Raw genomic sequence first — 10,029 nt, 5'->3', positions numbered from 1 at the left:
TTAATGATACCGTGCGGCCACGCTTCAACGGAGATGGCAAGAATAACAGTATCTTTATTAAAGTGAATTAGTGATGAATCCTCCTCATGCACAAATCATAAATCAAAAGTTTACACATAATCCATGATGATGAAGATAATATAAAATATAGAAGTGCATGACAAAAATAACAATTTGTAACAGTATTTTAGACGGCTCCCCTGGTTTCCCTGTAGTTCTCACCCCGATTACACATAATTCACCCTCTCTAATAGTGGAAGTGACTGTTTAATCTCCATCAGATGTGTGATTACTGTGTTACCTTTACAAGACTCCACTGCTTTTGTCTTACTGTGACCAGAGTGTGTGACTCTCAAGCACCTCCAGTGATCAGCACCTCACTACAACCCTTGGTCTGCATTACTTTTCCATACTACTACTGCATATGTGTGTGTGTAGAGCCTTTAAAGCTGGTAAACTTCAACTACTCTCAATCTGCAGGCTAATTATAATTAATTCAGTTGAATGTTATTTGCAGGTCGCCAAATCCTAACAGACGTTATCTCAGGATGATGAACAATCTTCTGTGTAAGTGTCCCAGTAAGTAGTGACAGTGAGTCTGCACAATACCAGGACCCTGATAATGAGGCTCCAAAGAGGAATTCAGCATCAATAGTTTCATTATTTCCCTGGTGCTTTTTCTTTCTGGGACAAAGTCAAAATGTCTCCTGTGAGAAAACCTAATACTATCTGCTCATTATAAAGTGAAAAATGTGTGTTTTCAGTTTATTTTTAATGTCTGCGGGTAAAATAAAATAGCCCTCACTTGCCTTCACACACTATCCATAAAAATAACTTATGGTTTATGGTTTTTAAAAGACATTTTGACTAAAGCAAAGTCAAAAATGTGTAATCAAAGCACCGATAGTATCAATGATAAACAGTAGAGGGCGGCATTTATCTAAGTAACGCTGAAGCACTTCCCTGTGATCCAAGTCAATACCTTCTGCAGTATTTATAGCACATTATTGTGAGTCATTTAAAATATATGTAATATATTATTACTGTAGTTCGTATCAAAGCACTCAATGATGTGGGAATGATGGTTCAGTCCAGATTACCAGTAGAAGTGTTAAAAAGCACATTTGTGAGGTACTTGTGCTTCACTTGAGTAATCCACTACATTTTACTATAGTTACTTTGCAGATTTAGATTTTACATATAAAATATCTGATCATCTTGTAGTATATAATGCACTGTTGTATATTAAACTATCCAAACAGCATAAAGTTATAAGTTAAAGTTAGAATATAAACATTATAAAGTTAATATTAGCTCCACATTGACCAACTACAACATTAGATACTGCTTACACATAAAGCCTCAGTAATAATGATCATATGACAAAGCACTAATGAACACTTTTACTTTTTAAGGACATTTACTTATTAATGGGGTATTTTTACAGTATTAATATTCACGTAAAAGATCTTACTTCTTCCACCACTGCCCAGCAACAGATTAACAATAATGTGGTGCTAATGGACTGCAGGTGATGTGCAGTGGTGGAAAGTAGTATAAAGTACATTTACTCAAGTACTGTACTTAAGTACTGCTTTTAGGTACTTGTACTTTATTTGAGTACTTCCTTTTAATGCTATACTAAGTGTATACTCTACATTTCAAAAATTTGATAGCTAAAAGTTACTTTACATATATAATCAACACATACATTATAATGTATTATTATACGTTTAGTTACCCAGCAGTATATAAAGTAATTCAAATTAGCCCCAATTATAATAGCTGCAAAATTTGAGTGATGCTTACATACACATTATATATACATTGTAATTATAATCCAGTATAATTCTGAAATGGACAATTTTGCTTATTAGTATTTTTTGATGAAAATACATTTACACTCTAACACACATTTTGAAGGCTTGACTTCAGTAACTTGTAACTTGAGTATTTCTTCACTGTGGTATCACTACTTTTATTCAATTTAAAGATCTTATTCCACCACTGGCGTTGTGATACATGTAGCTCATCATTGTCTATGAATATTGTGACTACTACTTATTGTGTATTTCTTTATTCTACCACTGGGAGGTGCCAAATTCTTTGAAATCCTAACTATAGTAGCTTTAAATGCTATAGGTGGAATTCCCTTTTAAAGTTATTACTGTGTTGTGAGGCTAGGACTAAAAATTAAATGTCATAAATCACAAGTGAAGTGGAGGCACTTGGTGAGCAGCTCTCATGTTTATGTATTATATTCTTCCAGGTTTCATCCCACAGGACATAAATCTTATGTGAATCAATACCTGAATTTGGACGAGGTGGAGAAAAGATAATGTTCAAGGGGTTAAAATGCAGTCTGTTGCATTCAGTAGCTGTATTGGCCCAAACAAGCCCCAGGATCAGTACTTGGTTACTGGTGATTAAAATAAAATTAAAATTATGCTTGGACTTAACTACCCAAATTGGCTCCACCTCACCCGAATACAACATTAAATTAGTATTAGTAATAATATTTCTATAATATAATATATAGGAATATAATGCTCACTGCTAATAAAAGTTATGCACTTTACATTCTGGTATTGTGACTTTTATTTTAAATAAAGGATCCGACATGTAAAAAATAAATAAATATACAATACAAATACAATCAGCTGAGCACATATTATGATCTGTAGATTAAATACATACAATATAATCCACATGACCAAATAACAGGGAGCAAATATCTCTGTAGTATGTGAGATATATTGTGTCACAAGTGTTGCACCATTTTGAGGTATTTTACTTAATCTACTTGCGGATTTTTCATTTTAAGCTTCTTTATACTTTTACTCTCCAACATGTCAGATGGAAAAAAGCAGTTACTTTGTTTTTTATACAAAATATTGGTTTACAAAGATCAGTTTAGAAAAATATGATGATGTAAAATACCAGTATAGCAGTTAAAAGTAAAGTAAATCTAGTTGGTCAAGTTAATTTCGCCAGTGATTTACTTTTACTTTAAAGACATTTTTGCTGATAATGATGTGCTTTAAATTAAGTGAAACTCTGAATGCTGGGCTGCAGAGTATTTTTATACTATAGTATTCCTACATTTACTCAAATTAAAAGATCTGAATACTTTTTTTCTATTCTATCACTATCCATACCAAGATGTTGTTTTTTTATAACCTTACATTTCCAGAACAGTTCATTCAGCTCACAGCTCACTCCGCAGGACAGATGACTGCTGGCTCCATCCTGTGCTGTATTAACTTATTTACTACCATGTGGAAAAACCTCTGAAATAATCCAGTCAGGCTTTTAATAAATGTTTTAATTGTCCCAATTTCTTTGAAGGTACTGTAAACTTATTTTCTCAATCAGGCCACATGAACACATTACGTTCTGCTCTAAAGTTTTGGTGATTTCACATGAGAGATTTCTTTTTTTTCTCTGAGCTCTTTTTATTGGTTTGAAGTGGGCGCGTCTCATTTAAAAAAATTGTGATGTAACATACGTCTGTGCACCAATCAGAATTAAATTTTTTTAGTTTTTCAGTGTTAAACTTTTGGTCTCAACAACAACAGATTAAAATATACACCGTCTTCATTGTGAAAATCATTTGTCGTCTGGCCACATAAAAACAACAAAACAACCCGTGCTGGAGTTGAACCACTAAACGCTACAAGAGCACTAATCAAGAGCTATTGGCTGTGGTAGTTGAACAGCTATTTGTACTTTGGACCAACCACAAAAACCTCTCCTACGTCTGATCCACCAAACGGCTTAATTCTCTCCAGGCACGGTGGACTTTGTTGCCGGGAAGGTTTAGTTTCACCTTAACCTACCCAGGTAGTGGACCTCTAACCGTCTGTTTGTGCCTGATCCTTCAGTGGGACATTCCTCTAAGCTCACCTGTCACCCTGGTTTCCACCACACACGCTTTAATAAAATAACCTTTCTGGTAGCCATCCATGTCTCAAGACACCCATTATTGTTTGCAGTTCTCCTCCCAGTTCTGGAAGGCCCTTTGCCCTGTTCTGCCTATGTTGCCAACACCAGCCTCTCATTTGGTTACCACCCTCAGACGGACAGACCGCTGTCTCTTGGGTGGAGTGTGCACATACTTCTCTCTCCACTGCTGGCACATGTATACTTTCATCACATCTCTGGGCTCTCAACCACCCCTTTCCCCAGTTCAGGAAGAACATCTCGTTCCGTAAGCGGGCGTCTTTCAGCCTCTTGTGCCCTCTGGCCAATGTAGGGCACCTGAAAGCGCCCATTGAGAGCGGGAGGGTCCTGTCATGATTCGGGCTGTGAATCATGTGTGTCCTCCTCCCCTGTATGTCTCTCTGTGTGTGTGTGTGTGTGTGTGTTGTGGGCATGGCTTACCTCACCTGGTACTTGTTTCTAGTCCACACCTGTCTGAATCATCTCATTAACTCACAGTTCAAGAACTCCAGCTATCCTGTCTCATGTTTTTAAATTGATGATCAATAAAGAACCATCTTATCTTCTACAGATTGTTGTCAGTCCAGTGTCACTGTGACTTTCGGCTGCATAAAAAAAAAAGTTCCTACTGGTGTTATTTCTTGTTTTCTCTCGTGCCCCCTCCAACCACAGTCTGATCTGCTGGCCACGGAGAAGCTCCACTGGAGAGGTTGTGGTTAAATGCCTTGCTCAAGGGCACCTCTGTGGTGGTAACGAGGGAGGGGCAAGCGCTGCTCCTTCACTTAACCCACCCAGATTTGTTATTAATTGCTTCTTTAATCTTTAGGCCACCACTGCCTCAGTTAAACTGGCACACTGGAACCAGAGCAGACAGGGGAAAACATTGGGCAACGGCAGGAAAACTGGTAATGTATGAAAGCATAGACTGACTGATGCAGAGGCTGAGTATTTGTAGAGGTCTTGGTAATTGATGAGGTGCAGCTGGCTCTGCTCTGACTCCAGCACACCTGTCTCCACTCACATACACACACACACAGGAAGAGAGACTTCCTTTCAGGGACCAGCAGCAGGTTAGGGAGACGCTGACGCAAAAAAATGAACATTACAGGCATCATAAAAGTGGCATAATGGTTGTATTGGATTGCATTAGATTATACAGGAGTACTTGTATAGCTGTCACTGAGTGTAAATCTTATAATCTAACTCTTGGCAAGAAAGCGATTAAAACATATTTCCCAAAATGTTGAACTATTCCTTTAAATGCTTAAAATGTTTGCAAATGAAGAATGTTCTGGACACTAATTTAGTTACAAAATACCTGCAGGAACAGTTCATCTTCAACCCTTTTCCACATCTGTGTACCCACAAAACCAACACATGACACTTGTTTTGAGTTCATCTCTACACACATTTCAGGTGAATGACACTTGGCAGTTCTCCAAAGCAAAGAGTGTGATTGAGAAACCAGAGGTAAAGTTACTCCTGCCTGTGTTATAACACTTGGCAGTGTTTTTGTGTGCTCTATCTGTCCATCAAAGGCTCTGAGTTCAGCACTTGTGAAAAAGCCAAACACGATGGCAATATTGAATCTGTGTCAGTCGTTGAACAGGCTGAGCGGACAAACATATCAAGGTTTGTCCTATTAAAGTGCGAACACGAGCGTCAACACACGGCATATGTGTGTATACCCTGTGTGACATTATCCAAAGAGGGGAAAACATTTTTCAGTCTGTACATTTAAAGGTTTAGAGACGCAGCTATATAAACTATTAATGTAGCACAAGTTAATGTTGAACAAGTTAAATTAAATTCAAATTATCTCATGAGGAGGACAAAAGAATGAGAAAAAAACTCTTTAACTGGAACAAAACAAAATCAAATGGTCAGAGATTAGTGAGCAGCATAAATGTGAAAGAATCTGTACATGTTGCTCTGCAAGTTTATTCTTTATTATACCATTCGTCCTCATCTTTTTCCATTTTGTTTGGTTATTTTGTGTTTTGGTGTCTATTAGTGTCATCAAAGTTTTCCAAAACTTTGTGCAGGTAATGCAAACACCTGCTGGTGACTCCTTACTGTCGTAACACTCAATGCATTTATCTTAAATGCCAAGAATAAGAGGATTTTAATGCCCTCAGAATCAAAATGTAAGATTAACTAAGAAGTTAAGCTGAATTGAGCCACATTCAAAGCTGGGATGAGAGCAGGGGCAGACTTGAAAAACAAAAATTCAAGGGGTGGCCAGAGGGTGGCATGGTTAGTTAAAGGTGTTGCAGGAATACATGTTGCAACATATGTCAATATGAAGATATCTGAACTCAAAACATTAAATTATTGTGTCATATTAGTACAGTACTGAATATTAATATCTAAAGGTGGCAACATAAATCAGCTGTTTTATTTCCAAATCTTCATACATTTTTCCAAATAAATACAGTATTTTTTCATTGTACTTAAACTTAATCACTAAAATGACACTTTTTTAGAATTCATCTAAATTAATTTGTTAAATATGAAAGAATATGACACTAAACTGAGGTGGCCAGTCATTTTTTCAGGGTTTGCAGCTGCAACCCCCCTAGATCTGGCCCTAGATGGGAGGGAAGAAAGACTATATATAATCTGATTCTGAAATGTATTAAATAAATAAAGTACAGTATTTCTGATTCTGATTCTGATATGGCAAATATAACCCAATACCAATGGGGAGATCAAGATTCATGAATGAAACTTATTAACAGGCAGGTCCAGGGTAGATGAGGTGGTTAAAGCAGTTGCAGCTCAACAGCACGGTGAAGCTACTCAATCTGACTTCAATGATAAACACACCAACAGCAGCCAGTCTCTGGACCCTAATAGTCACTTTGAACTGAATATGAGTGTCCAGTCTGGAGGAGAAAGACATCACATCATTTAGTCAGATGCAACTTTTATTGATGCTTGTTCAGTAAGAGTCTGTAAATTATACCAAACTGCAGTTTAATGAACTAAAACCTCAACTAGTCACTCTCAGGGCCTTTGCTGGATGGAGTGTGGATCAATAATGATGGACCCTGTTCATGTCCATACATCTAGTCCTTTTGTGAGCAAATGGGATGTTTAGTTTCAAAGATATTGGGTTTGGGCACTGCTGTCATTGCATTCCTCTCTCTGTCTTGGAGATATTTGTAAAGGGGTTATGTAAATGTAATCCTTTGACTTGATCTTTGAAACACTCCTGTTGTCAGCTATAAACTAGATGACCTAAAAAGAAGACGACAGCTGAAGAAAGACAAAGAAAGGACACTTGTATTATTCTGTATATTTTTTTATACATGTATTGGTTATGTGAAATTAACTTTACCTTTATTGACAGTGCCAATGTGGGCAGAATCAAAGGGGTTCATTTTCAGTGCTCATCAATTGGCTTCAGGTAGGCAGAGGCTAAAAACAAGTAAACAATTTTAGCCTCCACACATGAAATTAGGAAAACTTAACTTAATTAACTGTTAATTGTATTAACAGATTACAAGCAAACCATAAAAAAGTTAGTTTTTTAAGAACTAGCACCATATGTTCCCTTTTTTTAAAAACTGTACTTCTACTCTTTACTACATTTGCAGTTATACCCACATTACAACTCTGCTCTAAATGAATAAGTATATAGGGGGCAAAAGCATGCGAGGTGCACCTCTGGTACATATGACAGAGTTGCAGCTGCCTGGAAGAATCAGGCCTCTTTCGACCAGGCCCTCACCACATCTGGATACTTTTTATACCAAAATCTTATGTCCGCTTTTAAAAACTGCTCCTCTAACCTCCACAAGCACAATGAAGTAAGTTGTACATATTTCAAACATGTAATTAGGTCATGTAAGTTAATTTTTCATGTGTAACATTAATCAAATGGCATATAGACGTCTTATAAACAAAAAAAACCTATTCTTATATTCAAGTAATTATACACCAATAAAAATATACCAATGAATATTATATTCCATTTCTGCCAATCGATCCTCCTAAATGTTGCACACTGGAGCTTTAAACTCAAACTGAAACAGAGCGATCAGTCATGTAGTTATGAATCAACTGCGTCCTGTTTTGTTTTTTTAATTTGTGGCTTGCGATCTATTGAGATTTTACATTAGTGTGCTTTACAAACATAATGCCAACTTTAACATTAATTACTTTCAACGGCAGCAGTAATCACACCTTAAAGGACCAGTGAGTAGGATTTAGCACCTAGTGCTCAAGTTGCAGATTGCAACTAACTGAACACAGCTGGTGTCTGTATTCGCAACCTGGGAATGAGGGGGCTGTGGAGTGTGCGGGGGGAACTACGGTGGCCATGAAACTCACAAGACAAACGTGAAAGTCCCTCTTTACAGCCAGTGTTTGGTTTGTCCATTATGGGCTACTGTAGAAACATGGCAGATCAACATGGCGGACTCCACAGAAGGCGACCCGCTGGGTCTATAGATAAAAACTGTTCATTCTAAGTTAATGAAAAAAACAACGATTCCTATATTCAGGTGATTACACACTGATGAAAACACATTATATTTCTGCCAAAAGATCCTCCTAAATGTTACACACTGGACCTGTAAAAAATAAAATAGTAAAAGTAAATTTTACTTTAACTTGAGTATCGATTTTCAGTGCTCTACCCACCAGTGATTGTTGCACACATGCTTGCACGTGTCCAACAAACAGAACATGGTTTCATAACAAGCTTCTAGCTGCCTTGGCAAAAATCCTCCAATTGCACAAAACTGGAGGACAAATGCCCAGGTACACAAACACACACACATACACACACACACACACACTCATACACACACATACACACACACGAGTGCACATCTGCCAAAATGTGTAACAGTTATTTGATCAGGTCATGTTGACAGATTGACCCTTTAATGATAACCAGACGGACATCTTCTCTGTGCTCCCCAGGAGGCAGCAGAACGCAGGACCCTGACTTCCTCTGCGGCCCATTAATAGTGAACACCGCTCAGGTCAAACAAATAAACACACTGCTGACGACGCACACAAACCTCCCGTCACCAACTTTACCATTTGTGGAGGGTTTTTTTACCGTAAATGGACAGTATGAACAAAATGTTTTTCTGACCCTGTAACTCTTGATAAGGCAGTTTAAAATAAAAGGGCCAGTTCCAGTTTCTGTATGACGGACACTCGTTTACTGTAAAAGATGAAATAAAAACAGATGACGGATCAACTTTTTGTTGTAATGGTTTCAAAAAAAAGCTTTCAAGTTCATGACATTTATTCAGAGGTGATAACAGCAGGGAAATGATTGATCTGTTCATTTTTTAGAACATATATTCAAACTGTGTATTGATAATTGATGAAGAGGCTTCAGAAAGTATTCAGACCCCTTCACACACGTTATAGATTTGAGTTAAAATGTAGGAAATCCACTTTTTTGAGAATTACAGTAAGTTTACACACAAAAACGTATATTGACAAAGCAAAAAACATGTTTAATTAAATTGTTTTTTTATTTGTTGTTAAATAAATCATGTTGTCAAGAGCAGTGCAATAACAAACGATCTGAAGAGATTTTCATTCATTCAAATCTAAGTTTGTTTAGGCTTTGATATGCTTCCAATATGGATACAAATATGATTTATTTTTGATAAATTAGTATTTTCGCTTTGTTTTAAGTTTCATCTTGTACCCAAATAATGTAACAAACATTGGTCTGAATTCTCTCTGAAGCTGCTGTGTATTTATTGAATGAACTTATTTAAATTATTTAATCTCAGTTTTCCAGAAAGAGAAGAAAACAAAGGCAATGACTGACTCACATTATCATGAATGAAATGAAATTAGTGAATGAATGAAAAATAAATGATGAATTGACAGTTGTCATGACAGTCTCAACTCAAGGTCCACTTACTTGCTTATATGCATCTTTTATATCTTGTGTTTGTTTTATATCTTGTTTTAATGCCTTTGTCGTACGTAAAGCACTTGGAACTGACTTGTTGTTGAGAGGTCCTCTACAAATACAAATAAACTTGCCTCATTCTGGAGCTTTTGACTGTATCATACAGTCTTCATCAGCAGCTGCAGTTTGTT

This window comes from Morone saxatilis, unplaced genomic scaffold, assembly GCF_004916995.1.
Source record: "Morone saxatilis isolate NCDOM2014 unplaced genomic scaffold, NCSU_SB_2.0 Contig18, whole genome shotgun sequence".
Classification (NCBI taxonomy): domain Eukaryota; kingdom Metazoa; phylum Chordata; class Actinopteri; family Moronidae; genus Morone; species Morone saxatilis.
Note: the sequence above shows the minus strand (reverse complement) of the source record.